At 44.3% G+C, this 22940-nt stretch overlaps 1 protein-coding gene across 44 annotated transcripts in view; it reads right to left on the bottom strand.

The window, feature by feature from the left end:
• LOC125282011 (ral guanine nucleotide dissociation stimulator-like) overlaps positions 1 to 22940 on the bottom strand; it is a 460718-nt gene that overhangs the window by 414847 nt on the left and 22931 nt on the right. For 43 of the 44 annotated variants that reach the window (XR_008959603.1, XR_008959606.1, XR_008959602.1 and 40 more), the window contains one exon: positions 20552 to 20649. The gene's annotated coding sequence lies outside the window, so the exon portion shown is untranslated. Of the gene's footprint in view, positions 1 to 13782; positions 14912 to 20551; positions 20650 to 22940 lie in introns of those variants that run through there. The other variant, XR_008959599.1, reaches the window with a different exon arrangement.

Here is a 22940-nt window from a genome sequence, read left to right as displayed (position 1 = left end):
GCTGTGTCCTGGAGCTTCACAGTCACTGCTGGAGAGTACCCCAGTTCTCTCTCCGTTCCAGTCTGGGACTAGTACAAATCACTTGTTTCTTGGTACACGCGTGCACGCATCTCTGCTGTGTGTCCACCTGGAACGGAACCACGAGGCCAGTGTGCATGTTCCACTGTAGTAAGTGCCACCAAACTACTGTCCAAAGTGGACGTACAAAACGATACTCCCATCAGTTGTGTCTGAGAGTTCCCACTGCTCCTTACCCTTCAAAAACGAAAGAAATAAGCCTAACTTTCAAAGCGTGGTGTAACTTCAGCGCGGAGCTGTAATCTGACCGTACATCCCAGTGCGCTACACCCTATGGCGTACAAGAGCTATAATGAAGTCTAACACTGCTTTTAGTAATAGCATCACTGAAACCAAGATGAAACAGAGAAACCACGTTCAAACACGTTCAGAGGTCTTGTTAGTGACAACACTGGCACTGTTATTCTGAAATGACACGCAAGTTTCACAGACATGAATGATGAAGCAATGACACAAACGTGTTAGTGTTAAGAACCAAGATTTTAAGCAAAAGAGAAATGACATACAAACATAAAATCAAAGAAGTAAACCATTTTAATCTTATAATTTTTTTACTTTAGATTTTATTTATTTGAGAGCGAGAGAGAGAGAGAGAGCACGAGCAGGGGGAGCAGCAGAGGGTGAGGGAGAAGCAGACTCCCCGCTGAGCAGGGAGCCCGACGCAGGGCAGATCCCAGGACCCTGGGACCATGACCCCAAGCAGAAGGCAGATGCCCAACTGACTGAGCCACCCAGGCGCCCCACTGTAATCTTAAATTTAAGTCAGAAGTATCGAGATAAACTCATGACTTTTTTCTCTTTCTGAAAAATACACACTTCCTATCTCTATACCCTAAAAAAGCCCAGAAGAAATAAGATTCCAGCATTACCTATCACAGTATCCAGATTCTAGTCCCTGAACACCATTTCCCACTAAAACATGACAAGGAATCAAGGCTCCTTAGAGAGATGGCTGGTTTCAGGTCTGCGGCAATAAGGGTACAAACTGAGTCTGAAACTATTTTATAGTGCCCATAAACAAGAAAACTATAAAAACATTACTGGAGCCATTTCCAAAGGACACAGAAGATATCTTTTTTTTTTTTTATGTTACGTTAGTCACCATACAGTACGTCATTAGTTTTTGATCTAGTGGCAATGATTCATTGTCTGCATATGACACAGAAGATACCTCTGAAGGGCAATCTGACCATCAGAAAGAATGCAGTAAATTAACATCTACGTATGTGTGTACACATACACATATATAGGTCATCTTAACATCTATGCATTTATGAGACTAAAAATAATTTTCACTTGTAGAGAACAAACTCATTCTGAAGCTAGTAAATACAAGAATTATCCATTTATCCCACCTTTTCTGCACGGGCTCCAGCAAACAAATACAGAAGGCAGAATCAGATCGTCACCGTGTCTGCAATTCTGATACAAAGTACCCAGGCAGCCACCATCAACACCCACAAAAGCCACAAGGTGGAAGGATCACACCACCATCTGAACAAATGATTAATGTCACCGTCCCTAAGAGGTGAAGCCAACAGCAAGTATTCTTACCCCCAGAGTTGAAGCTCATTCTAGCTGGACTTCTAGCAACCAGTTTTAAACTTTATGAATTAAATGACATCACATAATACAATCAGCCAAATTCAGAATGTGGGAGATTCTATAGGATAAATGACAATTTCTTCCAGAGCATCAACAAAAGCTGTTATTTAAAAATAAAACGGAAAGGGTGCAAGGCAGGAGTGGGAAATGTTAGAGATATGCCAACTGATAGGTCAAAGACTTTTTTAAAAAATGGGGAAATTTGAAAATTAAACATTACCGAGTTTTATTAGAGAAAAGATTTTATTACTTTTTTCTTTCCTTCTTTCTTCCTTTCTTTTTTTAATTTAAGTAGGCTCCACACCTAGTGTGGAGCCCATCACAGGGCCCAAACCCACAACCCTGAGATCAAGAGCTAAGCTGAGATCAAGAGTTGGACACACAACCGACTTAGCCACCCAGGTGCCCTGAGAGAAAAGATTTTAAATTACTTTTAACTATGTGAGGCATGGTAAAGGTATTATGGTTATATATTTTATCTGTTAGGGACATACAATGAACTTTCATGGGTGAAACTTTATACAATGTCTGGGATTAGCTCTAAAATACTCCAGCGAAACAGGGGCACCTGGGTGGCTCAGTCGGTTAAGTGTCTGCCTTTGGCTCCGGTCATGGTCTCAGGGTCCTGGGATCGAGTCCCTCATTGGGCTCCTTGCTCATCACAGAGCCTGCTCTCCCTCTGCCTGCCACTCCCCCTTCAAGCACGCACGCACACACTCTCTCTGACAAATAAATAAAATCCTTAAAAAAAAAGAAAAGAAAAGAAAAAAAAGAAAAATATCTTAAGGTCCCTAATCTTTCAGGTTTATCCTCAGGCTGAATTAAATAAAGAGCCAAACATTATTCTTAATTATCCTGGTATATTTTAATTCTTAAACATTTGAAAAAAATGCTAGAACTTTGTTATTAATGGTAGTACTTGGGGAATAACACTATCTTACATAATGATTATATTATGTTTGACTTTCTGCATATAGACAGGTATGTTTTAGATGGCATGTTCTGACACACATAGTATACCTCAAACTGGGCAATAAATCATATTGAAAGGAGTCAATCTGGGGTGCCTGGGTGGCTCAGTCAGTTCAACGTCTGCCTTCAGCTCAGGTCATGATCCCAGGGTCCTGGGATCCAGCCCCGCATGGGGCTCTCTGCTCTGTGGGGAGCCTGCTTCTCCCTCTCCCTCTGCCTGCCACTCCCCCCTACTTGTGTTCTCTCTCTCAAATAAATAAATATTTTAAAAAATAAAAAAAAATTTTAAAGTAATAAAATACCCCAGGAAACAAAAGTCTGGGAGAGAAGAAATAGGACAAACAAGGGCAGAAGGTTGAAAAAGGGTTCATTATCCAATTTTTCCAAAATTTCCACAAAAAGTCTTTTAAAAGAACTGAGGGAACACCTACCACACACATTTATTTTTCTAACACCCAACTGAGTTAAAGATGAAGCAGCACTGTAAATACAACGTTGTCACACACACCCTAAACCCGTAATCAGAAGTCAGTTATGTTTAACGTGTAGAGCCAATCAGAATCCAGAGAGTTTTAAAGGAAAGTGTGGGGGCAGAACAACTTCAGCAGTATACAGATGTTTTCTGCATGTCTGCCAGGCAAGCCATCCACAACTGAGAGAACCAAAATGGAGAAAGAAACAACATTTCCCACCCGTGCAATGCTCCAGGAAACTGCTCTATTACACACATTATAGCACAGGCTACTCTGGGAAAAAATGTTCACACGAATGTCTTGAGAAGGGATCCAGAATCAAGATTACAATTCACCAAAGGTGCAGCTCCCCTGGTGCAGAGGTGAGCAGGTAGGTCTCATCATAACTTATCCTGACGGATTCTCAGTATAAACAATACAGAGACTCGGATGTATCCATGACTCTCTGGCTGCAGGGACCCCTGACTGGACACGTCCTCCCATAAGGAAGTTACCTCCCTGCTCATACAGGGTTATCTCATCCTGGGCGGACTACGAGGGATTCAGGGATCTGAAGCCAAGATCCAGCTCTAAACCGGCTTCTGAAGCCCTATCTCAGATTCACTCTGTTATCTGAAACCAACAAAAGGGAAGTACTTTTTTTTAATGTGCTGACAATCTATGTAATCTTAATTCTCAGTATGTCTTTATCCTTTCAGAGTAGGTCAAACCTTTCTCAATTCAAATCTTTTTTTAACTAATACAATCAACAGTGGCCAAACCAGAAGACGCAACGGGCATTTTACTTTTTATAAATCTAAAACCCCTGAGGAGGTCAACAGAAGAAAAACACGTACAGATGAAGCAACATTTACAGCTAAATGCACAGAGCATCACAAAGTCTACAAGTGGCTAACAGGTAAGACTGGGGAGCGGGTCGGGAGCCGTGCTGGAAAAGACACCCCAACCAAGACAAAAGGAGCAACCGGCTGGCAATCCATTTCACCTGGGACACGAACTGTGGGCACCTTCCTGCCTCCGCTTGTCCCACTGAGGGACCTTAATTGACCTGAGAAGAAGATCAGATCCTGACCTACCTCAAGGACAGTCTGTCTGTTCCTAATTCCCAAACTGAAACTCCTTATAAGGCCTCTGCACACCTCCAAGAGCAAATGTAAAAAAGCAACTCAAAACTTACCAGTCCCACAGTCATGCCCTTTAGTGTACTACATTTGAAAAGTAGGCAAAATTATAAGCTGAAACACTATACAACATTTTCAACTTAAGCCCCATAAAAGGTTGAAATCTAAAAATCTGCAGCCTTCAATCCATTAAGATAGAAGGTGTTCTGGAGAACATTTTTTTAACTTCCTAGAAAGATATTATTTTAGGAAAAAAACCTTTTTCAGTTAATTAAATAAAACCATTATAATACTAGTCAGGATGCAGTCTTTCCATGCATCTTATAGATAATAAGAGTGGTCACTAAAAGCAGGAAAACTAAACATCATAAACAGATGGAAAGATAATTAACAGCAACAACTGAACACATTCAAAATCTGATCCTAAGGGGAAACAGTGGATCTCCTATAATACAAGAGTTACTTAAAACATGTGTGTGTACATACATACATGTACACATATACACACAATACATGCATATGCACATATACATATATGTATACATATACACATATATGTATGTTTAATTTGAATATACACACGTATACACAGATATACATATATGTACGTATAATTTGAATATTTTTTTAAAAAATCTACGTTACTTCCCATTGAATGACTGGGGAGAGAAGGACCAAGGAACTGGAAAAATATGTTAAAAGTATTTAAATTTCCTTCCTATAATCATGATTGCATGCTTTTATATTTACTTCCCAGGGAAACTATAATTTAGTTCTGCTATGGTTTTAAGTATTTCTACACCTCACTGTGCTAAAAATAAAGCTTTGAATGACTCTGTCTACATAAAGTGCATTTAAATTATTTATGAGAGAAAGTACGTTTGTTTTTTGCTCTAAGTACATATAAAGTCTGGACAGAATCACAGGTGGCTTAAGGCATACTCCTTTCATTGGCATCCTGAATTCCCCCGTAAGAACCACCTCCGAGTATAGGAATTTCCTAACGCATATTTCCCAAGCTTTCTATGGAAATCAAATACTGTCTTTAAGTAAATAACAGAAATGTGAATTAATCTAACAAGAGTAAGAGAACACAAAAATCACAGCATCAATACCTGCAGGGTTTAATGTAAAACAGAACTACATATTCCTAGGCCTGAAACTTACACAGAACATTGCCAGCTGTTTGCACATGACCTCAAAGCTACAATCCATACCTCATACGACGAGATCTTTCTATACAGTGGAAAACTACACTGTGTACACTCTCATTCTCTCTCTTTTTTTTTTTAGAGATTTTATTTATTTATTTGACAGAGAGAGAGACAGCCCCCGAGAGAGGGAACACAGGCAGGGGGAGTGGGAGAGGAAGAAGCAGGCTCCCAGCGGAGGAGCCTGATGTGGGGCTCGATCCCAGGACCCCAGGATCACGCCCTGAGCGGAAGGCAGACGCTTAACAACTGAGCCACAAAGGCGCCCCTACACTCTCATTCTTAACAACCTCCCGCTCAGCTGAGCCCAGGCTCAGGCTCACAGCTCCGGGAGAAGACAGCACGCTCTCTCCCTTGTGTGCACCTATCGCAGCCCCATCCCCACCCCCTTACACAAGGTCACAGGCTGCAGACAGAAGGCACCAGTCACCAAGCCCACAAACAGCAGCAAAGGAAACAAGTCTGCGGCCCCATGGGGGCTGATTCGTGGCAGCAGCCACAATAGGTCCTAATATGAAATCAGCCATCAGGATCACTGTGTAAATGCCATGCAAACACCCGGCCAGGCTTTTTATCCTCCCCTCCTGATGAAATCCACTCATCAACTAGCTCCACCTTTTTTTTTTTTTTTTTTTGCATAAAAAGGTATACACTGCCATCTTTCCCTTTCACATCTTCTTACTTAAATAAAAGCAAGGTGGGGGAAAAAAGTAGGGGGTGAGGGCAAACAGAAAGGAGGATATATTTTCTTCAACTGTCCGAACGATCTTTCAGATGTCTACGCCATAACAGAAAATGACCTTCGTTGCCTAATAAGTATATTCTAATCTTTCATAAATCTAAATATTTAAGATTAAAAGTCAAATTCAAGAGGACCAATAGTTATTAATTTTAAAAATCTTATATACTCACTAATGCAGAATTTTTCATTCAAGAAATTTATATCAGGATTTATGACAAAATGAAGCGCACACAAGAGTGATTAAAGTTTTCCCAGGTAAAGAAAGTTCAGCTTGAGGGCTGACCAAGTCTCATCTGCCCTAGGTCCACCAAAAGATGATAAATGTAGGATCAACAGTTTCCACAAATATGCAACAGGTAGGTCTCCAACAACACTGCAGGTCCAGAACAAAATTATCATTTCCAGGTGCCCAAATCCTTCCCCATTAAGTTTCAAGTACTAGTCTAGCCATGGGGCCCAGAAATCACCGTCAGTCCCTCATTCTCGAGTAGGTCCTAACTTATGTCGCACACCCAAACACCATTACTCTACTGGGCTTTCTATTTCAAAGCAGCCATCGCTAGTAGGTAAAAACGACGAGGTACGTACACACTCATTTTATGGTATGTCGTTTCATAAAAGATTTATATCATAAAAAATTATTTTGATTAATACTCACAGTTCTAGCATTAACTATTAATGATAATCTCAATTTCACAAATTAACAAAGGTATTTTTTAAAGGCATAGACTTAGGTACTAAAATTTATATCAAAAACTAGGAGAAAAGCCAGAAACAATTCCCAATCTCCAACCAATCATCTGAAAGATCAGAGGAAAAAAGGAACAGTACCTCTGGACGGGGCCTGGGTCACTGCAGGAGCTCAGCTACTTGCAGAATGAGTGACTAGATCCTCGCACGTTTCCTCCTATTCATGTTCACGTGTTACCAGGCCCAGCTATCCTTGCGTCTCAGAGACACTAACACTGCACCAACAGGGTGGGCAAGAGACCGGAACAAACAGGCTTTTCCTGGAGTTGGGATTAACTGTTATGTTCATGACAAACCGGACAGCATTTGCTAAGGCAGGCAAGAAATGCTACTTTCCATTAAATACGATGCAGAATAAACCAATTACCCTAAGCCAGTTTAATAACAAAATAACTAAAATGAAAGTCTGCCCAAAATACAGGTTCCCCTCTGTCAAAATGGAAATCAACCTGAGATTTTCTAGATCGTAAAATCGGTAGCTAAATCAACATTAAAACGAGTAGGGGCACCTGGGTGGCTCAGTCGTTATGCGTCTGCCTTCAGCCCAGGGCTTGATCTGAGGGTCCTGGGATCGAGCCCCGCATTGGGCTCCCTGCTCCACTGGGGACCTGCTTCTTCCTCTCCCACGCCCCCCTGCTTGTGTTCCCTCTCTCATTGGCTGTCTCTCTCTGTGTCAAATAAATAAATAAAATCTTAAAAAAAAAAATTAAAACAAGTAAATTTCTTTCACAATATTTTCCAGAAAATTTAGAAATAGAGCATACGAACTGCTTTCCATTAAAAAGCATTGACTTAGGGACATCCACTTCAGACGTGCAGGAGTAACTAGTACGGAAAACGATGCCCCCCACCCCCACCCCGCCATGGTAAACAAATAGAAAAACGGTAAAAATCCATGAAACTATTTTTTTCAGATCTGGAGACAGTGAGCGGCACAGGCCTGTGAGCCCCACCGTCCCCTCTCTGTTCAGCTGGGAACCACCGTGGCGCAGGGCACAGGAAGGGAACCCAAGCCCAGCGCAGCAGCCTCAGGGAGTTAAGGTGAGAAAACTTCCAAGTTTTGGGAAGCTGAGTGGCTCAAATTTGCAAGGCAGAGTATCAGAGATGGAAAAGTTGTAGAAAATGAGTTTCAGAAATCTGCACAAAGATGAGAAGATAATGACAGTATGTTTAGCATGCTGAAAGAAAAAAACCATCAACCTAGAATTCCACACATCCAGCAAAAGTTTCTTTCAAAAATAAAACTGTTTATCAAGAAAGGAACGGATAAACAAGATATGACAGACTCATACAACGTAACACAACTCTGTGATTAAAAGGACAAGGGGGAGCCTGGGTGGCCCAGTTGGTTGAGCATCCGACTCTTAGTTTCGGCTCAGGTTGTGATCCCAGGGTCATGGGATCGAACCCCACACGGCCTCATACTGAGTGTGGAGCCTGCTTAAGGTTCTCTCTCTCCGGGGCCCCTGAGTGGCTCAGCCGGTTAAGCGTCTGTCTTCAGCTCAGATCATGATCCCAGGGTCCTGGGATCGAGTCCTGAGTTGGGCTCCCTGCTCAGCAGGGAGCCTTCTCTCTCTGCCTCTGCTGCTCCCCCTGCCTGTGCACTCCCTCTCCTCTCTCTCTGTCAAATGGATAAATAAAATCTTAAAAAAAAAAAAATTCTCTCTCTCCCTCTGCCCTCCCCCCAAAAATAATAATTTAAAAAGGAATGAATTACAGATACACTAACAACATGGATGAGCTCAGCAACACTATGCTAAAACAAGCCTCGTACACCATGTACACGGTATGATTCTGTTGACAGGAAACCCCTGGGCAGGCAGAACTGAACTGAGGGGGCGAACGCAGCAGCTGTCAGGGGTCAGGGTGAGAATGGCAGCAGGGGCTGCGGCAGGGACTGTGAATACTAAGGACATGAAGGAACCTTTGGGGGAAATGATAATGGTCTATGTCTCAATAAGTGTTTGGGTTGCAAAGGTGGATGCATTTGCCACAGTTCAGTGAATGTATACTTGAGTTATGTGCAGCTGGTATAGAAATTTTACACTGAAAGAAAAATACGCTAAACAAACAATGAACTCTATCTAGTAAACAATATGCACGCTGAAACACATAGGGTGAGGTATACTGATATCCGCACTTTGAAATACAGCCTAAAAAATAAAATGGATTACTATATGGAGAAATGGATAATTGGTTATTTACGTGAGAAAGCAAGAATAATAACACATGATAGGTAAAATCCAGGGGGTGGAGGAGTCTATGGATGTTAACCATAAATTTTTACAACTTTGCCATTTGTTTGAAAGTTACCATAATGAAACGTTGGGTACAAAAATAGAGATGAAGCTAGATTTCAGAGGAAAAGAATAAGACAAAAGGGAGAGTGAGCCTTCCGAAATGGTTACATGAAGACAATGGAGCAATTTCTTCCATAGATCATTATAAAAATCAGACAAAATCACTAAAACCAACCATCTGAAGGAACTGGAAAATGACCAAAGGCAGGCAAGCACTTGAGAAGAAGTTACTGTCAGAACTGTCCCTGCATCTGGTACAAACCAGGGAGTGTTTGTCACTTTCCTGCCTGGCAATACTGTGAGCCCCAACTCTGGGAGGGCAGGACTGCAGCCCTACCGTACCACCTTAATGCGCAGCACACTGGCTATAAATTTAAGGGGGAAATTTTGGAAACAAGAGGGCTGCAAAATGCTGAGCTCCAAGGCTGAATATAAATACACTGCCCAAATCCCTGGCAGACAGTGAAATGCGCATAGGCAGGACAACCCAGGAAGCCCAGAGGCACACACCAGAGGTGAAGGCTCTCCCCTGAACAATGGAGTTACCCCAGGACAACTGCCAGTTTGCTGCTCCTCTGACTAAACGTGCTTCCCAACCCAGGGCGAGCTCTACTGGCAGAAAGCAAAAGTCTTACTGGCGTGAGGTCTCAGAAGAAAGAAATGAGGGCTGGAGGACCAACTGATATGTAAAGGAGGGATGCTGGAAGCAGGGGAACCCCAAGATAAACCCCCAAATCTGAGAATACATTCTACTCCAACCTTTGACTAACCATCGAAGTAGAAAGGTGCATGTGAGACTGCGAAAGAAAGAGAAGAGAAGGGAAGAAAAATGCATCAACTGGAAGCCAATGAAACTGATCGGAGACTCGTCGGCTCCTACGAACACAACAAGATGTTTGCATCTGGAGCAGAGCTGCACAAGCACGTGCACACACACAGGAAGCGCTGGGAAGCAGTAATACCTGGCAGCAAAGGAGCACACCTCCCACTCAGATCCCGGCCTCTAAATTCCATCTCCCACCAAAAGGAACCAGGGAATCTTGGAGAAATAGCTGATTGCACCACAGGGGCAGAGAAACTACAGGAAATGCTGGGAGTATCTTACTGTGCCAAAAGGAAGGTCGTGCTCAGAAAAGAATGGGGACGTGTCAAAACAACACAGGAGATGATTTGGAAAACCAAATCAGGGGGCATTCCAGCATCAAAATGAATGAGAGTTAAGGACTATAAGCCCCTGAATCAAACAAGAATCCGTGAAGTACTAGTGGGTGAACAACTGAGTGTGTCAACAAAGGAGGGGAAACTCTCCTTAAGGGAGAATACCAGCTGACAGGTGAGAAGAACAGCGTCCCCACTGCACGACTACCTAGTAATAACTAGTTCAAGCAAGAATCATCCGTGGGGGCGCCAAACGATCAGTTTAAAAGCTCAAAAGGTCACAGAGCCTCAAATATTTCCCTACAGATTTCCTCATTCATTACAAAGGATAAACGCTAATTTTAGAGAGCAGACACTAGGCAGATGCCGCCCTAACTTGATCACCTGAGATCAGTAATTCTCAAATTTTAGAATACATCAAAATCATTTTTCGGGCTTGTTAAAAACATAGACTCAAGCCCTAAGTTTCTGACTTAGCAGGTCAGGAGTAGGGTCCAAGAATCTGCAGCCCCACAAATTCCTAGATGTTAACCTCACCAATAACAGAACAAGCCGGCATCATGTGCCATCCTGAGACGAATAATGGATATGAGAAATGATACGATGCCCTCAGAAAGGCACAGCACCACTTCTCTGATAGCCTGGCCCCCAAAATGCGTAATCTGAGTTTAATCATGAGAAAACATCACAGGAACCCAAACGGAAGAAAGACCTACAAAACAATTAGAACAGTCTCCATGATGGAGAAAGGCTGAGAAACATATCCAGACTAAAAAGACCATAGAAACATCAATAAATACTACATGTAATTCTAGACTGGGTCCTGTATGGGGGGAAAACTACTGTAATTAACAGAGCAACTGTGAATATGGACTGTAAACTACAGAATGGCCCATGTTAAATTTGCCAATTTGATAACTATACTGATTATTTTGGGCTATGTAAAAAATCCTTGTTTTTTTTTTTTTTTTTTTAAGATTTTATTTATTTATTTGACAGAGAGAGACAGCGAGAGAGAGAACACAAGCAGGGGGAGTGTGAGGGGAGAAGCAGGCTCCCAGCAGAGCAGAGAGCCCGATGCAGGGCTCGATCCCTAGACCCTGGGATCATCACCTGAGCCGAAGGCAGACGCTTAATGGCTGAGCCACCCAGGTGCCCCAAAAGTCCTTGTTCTTGGTAAATACTTACTGAAGTACCTAAGAGTAAAGGGCGTGAAGTGTGCAACTTACTCTCTTCCAGTGTGTGAAAATAAATGTGCCACATGTACTTCTATATCCAGAGGTGGGGGGAGGGGGCCATGCAGGCAATGTCACAAAATGTTAACAACTGGTCAATCTAGGTGAAGGGTATTTGGAAGTTGCCTATACTACTTACAACTTTTCCATAAAAACACACAAGGCTTCATTTTAAAACAAAACAACAACAAAAACAAGGAGTAGCAAATTAGAAAGGGTGGTGGAAGGGCGTTCAGAGGCTGCCCGCCACACAGCCTCATATTGACGAAAATGGCAGAAGTGGGGCCACCACACGCTGAAAATGACAGGTGTTCGTACTGAGGATCCTGAGTCATCCAGAAAAGCCCCAAAGGAGTTTAATATCTTTTAGTACATTTTGTTTAAGATGACCCGTTAAGTACCCTTTTGAACCACAGAAGAAAACAAACACACTTTTCAAACTTCATGCTCCACATCCGTTTTTCTTCTATTCTACAAATACAACCTCTCAGTGGAACAGCGAGTCACACTGTAAGCTGTTCGCAGACATCCCCCCATGCGGGCGGGCTGTCCAGCCGCAGACACCACTCACACTGGGACACACAGCGCCCCTGCGGCGGCACGGTGACAACTGCAGCAGGACAGCCACCTGGCGGACAGCAGCTGGAAAGGTCGCCAGTTGTAAGAAGCATCCCAGCAGGGGCCAAACCCTCAAAACCAGTCAGTGCACAGATTCCCACAGCAAAACACAGGGACAGTCAGACGAGAACAAACGCAAGGCAGAGCAGCCTACTCCTTCTGTTCCCAAACACGACGGTCACGGAGGCCGTTAGTGCATATTGACTACGTGATGACCATTCAGAGGACAAGGTTACCAGAGACAGTGAAGCCAGCCCCCAGCCCCCAGAGCAGCGCACGGGATAAGCAAACATAAAGCAGCTCAGGAAGGGCCTCTTACACTGCATCTTACTGTATCAGATTCCATTATAACCACACACGGCAATATCCTCTGATGGCAAAATAACGAAGACCTCATCATTTAAATGAATGGCCTTCTTATTGTCTACAGTCAAATTTTGATTTTTAAATGAAAAGTAAATACACAACTTTCCACTCTAATCCCCCTCCCTGCCCACTGTTGTGGCTTTGCTAAGAAGGGTTTATTAGGAAAAAATGCTGAATGACTGCTCTGCAGGGCATCGCAAAGCACCACATACTAATAACAAGCGACCCTCTTACATACTGTGAAGAGATCTGACTCGCAAGTACAATGAAGCCTTAGGTTTAGTGAAGCTAACTTGTATTATTTTCTGTGTACATTCTTAGGTCTAGCGGTTTGAAATATAATCATACCCTACAGTTACAGCTGATTAAAGACAGAGCTGAAGACTGTATAAGTTTGTCATGAATCAAAGAAAACATTTTTTATTAATTTTTAAAGCTAGTAAAACTATTTTTCTCCACAGCTACAAGAGCTTGAACATGGAAGGAATCTTAAAATAATTTAACTGATAAAACATCTTTTATTTATGCTAATTACGTGACATCCATACTACATAACCATGTTATACAAAAACAAACCACATTATAAAGCCTTCAGGTCGTGAATAAGAATATAAAAATCAACCAAAGACTCCAAGATCCTATGTTTTCACAAAGTGTCTGTGCTACAATCTATTTCATTTAAACTTTCAGGATACCTAATCCAGAAAAATTAAATTTAATCCACTGGAAAGAAAAAGGGAGCTCAAGCGTGGGTATATAAATGTGTGTGCCTGTGTGTGTGTGTAATACCTACGTGTGTGTATATACATAAGTCATCCACCTTTTTTTGGGTTTGGCTTATTGAGGTAAAATTTACATACAGTAAAACACTGTTCGCTGGGTTCTGACTGACACAGTCAGTGTATGACCACCATCACAGGGCAGACATGGCCTACTTCCATCACCCACGAAGCACCCTCACGCCCTCCTGTACTCAGTCCTCTCCTCCCCTAGCCTCAGCCCCCGGCAACCACTGATCCAATCTGTTCCCATAGTTTTGCCTTTATCCAAATGTTATCAGGGGGGAACCACAGTTGTACAGAGCTCTGTGTTTGCCCGTAACAGAACGCTCTGGACGCGCTCCTGTTTTGCTGAGGATGTCAGCAGTCAGTACCTCTGTGTTGCTGTACAAGGACTGCCCCACCGCACAGGTGCACCGCAACCTCTTCACGCATTTCCCACCTGACGGACCTCCGAGTTGTTCTCCATCTTCGGTAAATAGGAATAAAGCTGCTATAAGCAATCATATGCAGGCCTTTGTGTAGAGATAAATTTGCATGTCTCTTGGGTAAAGGCCTCCATGTAGGACTGCTGGATCGTATGAAAAGTATATATTCAAGTTTATAAGCAACTGCCAAACTACTTTTTCAAAGTGGTTATAACCCTTTGCATCCCCACCAGCAAAGCGCGATGTGGTTCTAGCTGTCCCACAGCCCTGCACCTGGGCACTGTCCCCTTCTGCTGCCTTGTTTTGTGGGAATGGGAGGCATTCTCACAGGACTGCAGTGCTACCCACTGCGGCTGTCACGGGCACTTCCCTAATGAGGGATGACGGGGAGCGTCTTTTTGTGTGCATGTTGTTATCTACAGGAAATGGATGAAGTATCTACTCAAAGCTTCTCGCCATTTTTTCAGTTGAATTTTTTGCTGAGACACCTATCCTTTTTAATAGACAGTTTATCAAAGAAGAAATGATGGAAAGTTTGTCTATTTTGTTAAAGCACTTAGAATTCATGAGCAGGAGACACAAATCTAACATGTTTCCTTGCCATCGCCACTCCCAACGCCCCACTTGCCCCTCCCCCCTGGCAGATAGCAACGATATGCCAAGGCAGGTAGAAAGAAAGAAACATCCTCTCTCCCCCTTAGTCAGACTGTAAGAAGCACAGGAAAAGCTGCCTGCCTACTACTAGGGTCAGAAACAGACCTATTTTCCCATTTTTACAAGTATGGGATGAATCCATAATCTTTCTTCAGTATGAGCAGAAACACCAATGACGGGGAACCACGTGCAATGGTTGGCAACACTAGTGACAACGCATCCCGACGTGGCGGAAGCACGGCTGGCACGTGACAATACTGAGGGTCTGCAGACCGCTCGGTGGGCGGCAGCCCTCGCCCTCTCTATCACAGGCAGAGCCCGCACACAGGAGCACCACGTGCACTTCAGAGCAAGGGCTAAGCTTTCATGTAAAGGAACAGGAGAGCCTGCCACCACCACATGGAGCCTCGGGCTGACGGGTATCTGGCTCCAGGCTCTCCTCTGCAGCGTGGGGACAGTAATCACTACCTTGTATTATAAACACTACACACAACTCAAAACACACGATGAAGGACACACATAAACGGCAGGTATCACAATTCTGACGACTTCCCTCACGTAGAATTCCTGAATCACAAACGTAACTACTATTGGCAAGATAAAGGGTGTCCTGCGCAAAGCCTGGAGCATAAAGCAGAAGCTTCAGGAAGCAGGTAACATTTGGACACGGCGGACCCACTGAACTAAACACAGGCTCCTGACCGTCCAGGAGAATAGCCAGGCACCCACATAAAAGGTGCAGCACATTTACGTAAAAGGTGCCCTGGAGTTGGCAGTCCTGAAAGGCACTTACGGACTTTATTTCCTATAATCCCACCTCAGCATTTCAAACTGCGCGATGCTTCTTTTCAAAAGAAACCAATCCACTCACTCTTGGTTCTGCACCAACTCGTTCCCAAGTTCACGACGGGCCTCCCTAACTGGGCCACGGAGACAGGGCTGCGCTTGCCCGCCTCCGCGACACCGCGGCCTCCCTGCACACCATCCTGCGCATCCAGCTAGACACAGAGCAGCCTCTGAAACGTCCTGTGGTCACTCATCCTGCTCCCGCCTGACGACCGCAGCGGGGGGCTGCACTGGTCACTCCTGCACGATGACTGGCTGGGCCTCAGTGACGGGATAGTCCATAAAGATTTTTCCATGAACAAATACATGGAATCAACAGTTTAAGATGATCTCTTGGATTTAAGTGTCTTGATATATCCTATGCGAAAGTTTTAAGAAAATATTAAAATTTATGACGGGGGACCCTGGCTGGCTCAGTCAGTAGAGTGTACGACTCTTGACCTCGGGGTTGTAAGTTTGAGCGCCACGCTGGCTGTACAGATTACTTAAAAAATAAAATCTTTCAAAAAATAAAAAATTTACGACATGTTTAACGATCTGAATGTCACATTTTCCATGGAAATCTATTTAAAGGTCTTAAAGGAAGAGTCAGTAACTAAGTTAACATGTACCACCTAGCGAGGCGCCACAATACAGGCTTTGTAGGTTAACAAAAAGTAACCGATCTCGTCCCGCTCTGCTTTTTCTCACCTTCTCCACCTGGAATGCCTTTCCCCAACTACCGCCAGCCCCACTAACCATGCCCGGACCTGCTCCCTCAGGAGGACACCGTCCCCCTCCCTCTGAGCTCCCCATCACTGTCTTCCCCATCACGATTCTCTACCTGGTCTCGCCTGCTCCTGCAGGATCTGCCCTACGCACCTCAACCCTGCTACCATGGGAGAGTAACCTGTCCAGCATGCAAGAAAACAGATGTCCCTGGGGGTGAAGACAGAAGGAATACACATGAGCAGATGGCAAATTTTATTAAGAGGCCCTACTGTCAGGGAGAGTGAGAACTCTTAAGAATATCAAGGAAACAGGGGCGCCTGGGTGGCGCAGTCGTTAAGCGTCTGCCTTCGGCTCAGGGCGTGATCCCGGCATTGTGGGATCGAGCCCCACATCAGGCTCCTCCGTTATGAGCCTGCTTCTTCCTCTCCCACTCCCCCTGCTTGTGTTCCCTCTCTTGCTGGCTGTCTATCTCTGTCAAATAAATAAATAAAATCTTTAAAAAAAAAAATATCAAGCAAACAGAAAAAAAAAGTGGCACTTGTTAAGCTCAAGAAAACAGGAAAACAAAAAGTGGAACTAAAAGGGAATATAATCATGCTACATTCACCAGCTCAATAGTGAGCAACATTAACAAAGTCAAAACAGTTCGCCAAATTATGGTTCTAAACAAAAATTGTGCTACAACTATGTGGGGGAAGATGGGAGTTCAAAATGTAACTTTTTCTAAAAGTGACGCATCGATGGCCCTGCCTCTACATAGATATTGCTGGGAACCGTGGACAGAAATGCTACAAGAAACAGATAAGCAGGATTCCAGGCAGCTCTGGGAGGCGGATGGTGGAGGCAGGACAGGAGCCCGCTGGGTTCTGCATGAACCATTCAACACTGTTTTACTTTTGAACACATGCACGTACCACCCTCTGATAGAAGTGAAATTTCTAAGTAAGAAAAAGAAACAGAATCTCTAACAGAAGCACTTCCAGCAGGACATAAGTGTTTTCCTACAACTTTTCAACCACGCTACCCCTTCCCCCCTTCAACAGTGTCTCTCCACCCTCAGGACGCAGGGCAGCTGAGGACAGCGTGCATGGCCTGAGACCTGGCGTCAGCCTGCCGGCTCCGTACTCTTGAGAAAGCTACTGTAAGCTCTGAACCTGACCTTTCCCCGCCCGGGACATGAAGACACCACCACGGACCTCAGGGACCCGGCTGCGTTGCTCTGCACCCAGACGGTGAGTAAGTGTGAGGATGACCGTACACCCTGGACCAAAGTCACCCAGATGCAATCTGTCTCACTACCCTCTCCCCCTTCACACCACCGTCCAGGCGGGCTTTCATTCTGACCACGCCCCCACACTGCGCCGAGCACTCGCCAGAGTGTCCTCCAAGTCGCCAAACCCGAAGGCCAAACCTCAGTCCTCATCATGACCTTTCCTGACACTTCAGAGAGTTGATCACATCCTCCTCCTGGACACTTCTTCCCTTCTTCCCATGGTGCCAGTGCTTGTGGTCTTCTTCACACCTGCTCTGTGCCAAACACTGCTCATGTTCGTCCTTGAGCACTCGATGGCAGAGTGACCCGAGGCTCAGGCTTGCTTGTCTTCTCTGTGCTCACTCCCTCGGTGACCACAGACCGTCACTGCGTTTTCATGGCCACTTCCAGCTCAGACTTCTCTTCCAAGCTCCAAATGCCTATTTACAACTGCCTACATGACATCTCTACTTGGATCCCTAACAGAATCACAAACTTAAAATGCCTACAGTGAGCTCCCCATCTGGCCCTCTAAACCAAGTTCCACCCACAACCTTCCCCCCATCTAGTTGCCCAGGCCAAGAGCCTTCTAGTCAACTCAACTCCTCCCTTTGTCCTCACACCCCTTATCCAATCTGTCAGCAAATCCTACTGGTTCTGCCTTTGAAATACATCCAAGGCCCAACTGCTTCTCACCACCTCCAGTTTTCCTGCTCCAATCCCAGCCTCCGCTGCTGCTCACCTGGTTCCCTGAACAGCGTGCCGACAATCTCCTGGTTGTCCTCTACTCTCCCCCACCCTCCAACCCCCACCACCAGTGTCTATTCCCAACACACTAGCCTTTCACACCTCAGCCGAATCTCAGGGCTCAACACTGAGGGAGGGACAGCTGCCCTCCGGAGCCGACAGCCAGGACCGCCTTACCCTAGCGACTCTTTGTTTGGACAAACAGCCCCAGAACCTCACAGTTCAATCTCTGTCGATTGTTCTCAGCTGCCCTGACGCTAAATAAGCCATCTTTATTCACCAAATGGGGGTTTTCAGATGGGTCTCCGGGCAACCTTCCTTTCTGTCTACTGCCTCCCCACACCCCATTAACCCTGAAAATAATCTCCATACATATTTCAGCAATTCAACTCCTCCAAAACTTTGCTTTGCTTTCCTAGAATTCTGATTGTAAAACACCTCCATCCCAAGTTCTGCCTTAAGAATGCAACAGCCCAAAACAAATCAAGAACCAAGACCCTGATCTGTCCTGCAGGGGCTCAAGTGGACCAGGGCCCTCAGGTACATCAAGGAACCCGGGTCTCAGAGGAACACCATTAAGTCGATGCTGTACAAAGCCAGGCTTACTCGTGTGGCCTCACCAGTTGTCCAGAATTGGGGGAAACAATTATAGAAACACTGGTTATAAGGTTATTTTCCTGGGTTTACATATTTTCAAACAGGGGGGAAGGGGAGGGGAGGGCCAAACTAGAAGCAGCAGATTATATCCCGGTGCTCAAAGTTCCAGTGAGCCAAGAACAGGCTCTCAGTTCCCTGTCAGGCCTTCGTTCCGCTGCACATCACATTAAGAAGAAAAATTTTGTGTAACTTCTGCTAAATATGAAACTGTCTTGGGCTCTACCATGACGAACGATTTTTAATAGCTAATGCTGATGAAAAGTTATACTTGATATTCTCCCTCTTGTTTGGATCCACTAAGAAAAGAGAACTTATTTTGTGGCAAGCATTAAACACTACTTCATCCAGCATTTAGTGAAAACTACCCATGGGTCAAGCAGAAAACATGCAGAAACAAAATAACAAAATCTTTGCCCTTAAAGATGCAGAAACAGACTTGTACCCAATAAATATAGCCCACTGGTACAGGAAGAAACATCGAAATGTGCAGGGAGGGCGGGGAGGAGACAAGGGATGTAAACAGCTGGGCATGGCCTTCTCCAAAAGACAGCAGAGTCACACCTGGCACAGCACACAGAACAGGTGCCTCTCGTAGCCAAGAAAGGGTAGAAGGAATCAGAGAAAAGGAGCAAGACTTCCAGGCCTTACTTGGAAACTGAAACTTCGTGACACAATTTTCCTTCCCTTCCCTAATACCTAATCCTGGCAGAAACAAAAGTGGGTTTGGAGGAGAAAGGAGAACAAAGGAGGAAAGTGAACTGACCCCCAGAAGGAAATGGAAAAACAATCCAGGGTCCTGCCCCTTGGACATCTAAGACAAAGACACTTGCCAAAGTCAAATTCAACGTAATTATAAATGATTCTGAATTCTGAATCCATGAAGTCTAAGTTTATGGGGCTTTTACACCAAAGCAATGTATTGCTAAAATCTTACCAATGCTAATACCACAAGACAGATTGATGAATCTTCTATCAACGATCTGTCCTCGATTTACCACTAGGCCTACCAGAAAGAGCAGTCTTTGGAAATAAGACAAACTGGAATAAAATCTCAACTCTATAACCTCCCAACTGTGGAGTGCAGCACAAGTGCCAAGGTTACAAATTAACAAATCACAAATAACCCAATCTCTGGGGCTTACTTTTCCTCTCATTAAAGTGGGGGAACTGCCACCGAATAGCAATTGCTAACATTTGTGAATGCTGAGCACATTTCACATTTCTTATGGCATCTTCACCACAACCCTGGGAGAGCGGTCCCATCACCAGCACCCTTTGTCAGAGGAAAGAGCTAGGTTTAAGTAGTCAGTGAAGAGTTGGCATGGAGAGAGAGCTAGGTTTCGGTAGTTAGTGAAGAGTTAGTAAGTAAGCAGCCAAGCCAACATCTGAATCCAGAGCCCGTAAGAATAAAACACGAGTAAAAAGCACAGGCTCCAAAGCCAGACTGAGTCTGAATCCCAGCTTTGCTTTTTACTAACTTAGTAACCTTTAACCTCTGTTTCAGTTATGCAAATGTGAAACAGGGACAAAGGGTAGCCTCATTCAGGGGATTACTGCCAGAGACTCACCTAGGAGCTGGATGGCCCAGTGCTGACCCTGTTGGGGCACTCTTCTAGGGCACATGCTGCTACTGTCACAACTATCAGGGACAGGACTGTCATCCTGCCTGCCTCTCTCCACACATAAAAGGCACTAAACAACTAATATTTCTTCCCTCACCTACTCTGCAAAATCAACTAGCTTTTCTTTGTTTCTAGTATATGTCAAAGAAACCTTAAGACAGATGAAAGAAAAATCAAAACAAAAGGAAAAACCAAAACACAAATGTAGCAAGAGAATTATACTCACAGTTCTGAAGGCCACGGTAACTCTGTGAAGAAATCAAACGTGGGTTTAAAGGAAATGCTCCCGGTTTCTCTTTCCTCTTTCCATAGTCCTCAGAGAACCTGACAAGGAGAGACAACATGCGCATTAAAACCCCCTTCCTTTCACTTCTTGAAGCTCTACTGAACTCACCCCTCAGCCAGTTCCATCACCTCCCACGCAAGCCTACTGGGCAACGCCTGGGATGAGGGGTGAGAAGAGGGCACCACGTCCCTGTCTTCAAACCTATTTCTACTTAAGAAACACACAGGAAGGAGCGCCTGGGTGGCTCAGTCGTTAAGCGTGTGCCTTCGGCTCAGGGCGTGATCCCAGAGTCCTGGGATCGAGCCCCACGTCAGGCTCCTCCGCTGGGAGCCTGCTTTTTCCTCTCCCACTCCCCCTGCCTGTGTCTCCTCTCTCACTGGTATCTCTCTCTGTCAAATAAATAAATAAAATCTTAAAAAAAAAAAAAAAAAAGGAAAGAAATACATGTGAAGCAACTGGAAACTATTCAAACATATCAAAAATCATAAATTAACGGTGTGGTTGGCTAATAAGTGCACGATACAATGACAGAGTATAGACATCTATTCCACTGCCTTCCATCAAAACTATACTAAAGAGATATTTTTTTAAAATGTTCTAAACAGGGGCGCCTGGGTGGCTCAGTCTGTTAAGCATCTGCCTTCAGCTCAGGTCATGATCCCAGGGTCCAGGGATGGAGCCCCAGGTCAGGCTCCCTGCTCAACAGGGAGTCTGCTACTCCCTCTCCCTCTGCCCCTCCCTGTTTGTGCTTTCTGCTCTCTCTCCTGTGCAAACACTCACTCCCTCAAATAAGTAAATAAATAAAATCTTTTTTAAAAATGTTTGAAACAGCACAGGGAGAACTGAAAGGAGAAAAAAGCCAAGATTTTTGAAGTACTGAGGAAATCTTCTAACATGGAAGATTGAGACCCAAACAAAAAAGTAAAAAGAAGAAACCTGGAGGAGACAGAAACTATAAAAGACTGAAGTAGAGTAAATGAGTCAGCAGGCCCAAGAAAGCCAGGTCCTAATTCAGCAGTGGAACACGCGGGAACCACTTCCACTTGCACAGCAGTGTCCTAGAAGACCAGAAGTGGCAGCAGCAGTGTAGACAGAACGGGGGTAAAGAAGGCATAGCCCCAAATACAGAGGAGCCGGGGAAGGCCATGGAAGCTGAAACCAGAACCTCAACACCAGGCACAACGTGACGCCCCCTCACTCTGAAAGAAGATGGGAGGGGGCATTCCCCGGAAAAGTAGAGGCATCTATGGACTGAAGTCACCCTGCCCAGCTGCACTGAACAGACCTGGACTTAATGACCGTACATACAGTGAACAGTGAATTCTCCAGCTCTCCTACAACAGACCACACACGCACACCGCTGGCTTCCAGATTCTGAAGTCAGAATTGTGCCGGAAAGGGACTGGAGAATATTTCTGGGGAATCTGATCAGCTCCAAAAGACAGATCTAAAGATACTAACCCTGGGGACCCCCAACACGTGGCCCACCCAGAATACCCTGATGTAAAAGTCAAAGGGCCCCACCACGTCAGACAGGAGAAGGAAGGAAACAACCTAAAAGAAACAGAGACTATACAAACTATCAATAATATAGAGGTAAGACAACACTGCAATCAATAAAGAAAAACAGGATGTTCTCTTAGAAAAATAGAAAAAGAGCCCTTGGAAATCTAAAGAACCTTTCTGAAATCAGAAATAATAAACTAAAGAAAAGTTTCTCTCTGTTCTCCCTGAACAGAGAATAAAAAAGCCCCCCCCCCCAAAAAAAAAGGCAGAAAAGGAGGAGCAAAGGAAGGAAGAAGAAGAAGAAGAAAAAGGTATTAAGATAATTACAACCTTTGCCCAGGACAGCCAAGTTCCGGATAATAAGACTTCCAGAAAAACAAAATAAGGAAAAGCAAGAGAGAAAACCTCAGCACAGTAATGCCAAAGAGTATTCCCAGAACTGAAAACTCCCAGTTACCAGAATGAAGGGACCCGCTGAATATGCAGCACAGTGGATGAAAACCGACCACACAAGGTACACCATCACGACATTTCAAAAGACTTGGACAAATTGTAAAACTCCTACAAGCTTCTAAAGATGGGAGGGGAAACAAGTTACATACGAAGGAAAAATGAGAATAGCTTCTGAATTCTAAAACAGTAACATGAAAACAAGAAGGCAATGGAGCAATCTTTGAATTTATGAACAAAAATGAATTCCAATACAGAACTCTATACCCAGCGAAACCATCAATCAAGTTTCAATCATGCATGGTCCCAAAAGGTTTGCCTCCTAAGCATCCTATGTCAGAAAGACCCTGGAGAAAGTCTTCCACCAAAACAC

This window comes from Ursus arctos, unplaced genomic scaffold (genome assembly GCF_023065955.2).
Source record: "Ursus arctos isolate Adak ecotype North America unplaced genomic scaffold, UrsArc2.0 scaffold_16, whole genome shotgun sequence".
NCBI classification, from domain to species: domain Eukaryota; kingdom Metazoa; phylum Chordata; class Mammalia; order Carnivora; family Ursidae; genus Ursus; species Ursus arctos.
This window is presented reverse-complemented; position numbering and strand designations above follow the sequence as displayed.